Consider the following 503-nt stretch of genomic DNA (forward strand, 5'->3'; position numbering starts at 1 on the left):
ATTTTTTTTAGTTTCTTTCTCTCTCTCGTCCGCTCGCTTTTTATATAAATGTATAGACAGTACTGAAATGTGTAGGTACACATTAGGGACGGCATATGATAATAAAAATAACTGAATGATTAACTCAAGTATCGGATCATCTTCCCTTCAACTACAATGTTGAAGTTAAGATTATCGTTTGCGATGGTTTGGAAAGCACCAACGCCTCTTTCATGATTGTAAAACAGTTATCAGTGTTCTAAAATCTTGGTTCTCTTCTCCTGCGCTTCTGAGTTTCAGTTAGTGTGTTGCAAGCAATGAAAATGAAAGGTCTATGATATCTCCTTCTTGCCCGCCTTCTCTTTCCCATCTCCTCTTCAGGCTAGGCCTACCAAAGTATCATGCTTTGGTAGGCTTAGTCTTTATCCATCCTAAATCTTTATCCATCGTTAAGAAGACCCCAGTAGTAATTTGGTACAACTTCAATATGAAATGTAATTTCAGCCAGAAAGGGAATCAAAAAA

The sequence above is a fragment of the Penaeus monodon genome, chromosome 22, assembly GCF_015228065.2.
Source record: "Penaeus monodon isolate SGIC_2016 chromosome 22, NSTDA_Pmon_1, whole genome shotgun sequence".
NCBI classification, from domain to species: domain Eukaryota; kingdom Metazoa; phylum Arthropoda; class Malacostraca; order Decapoda; family Penaeidae; genus Penaeus; species Penaeus monodon.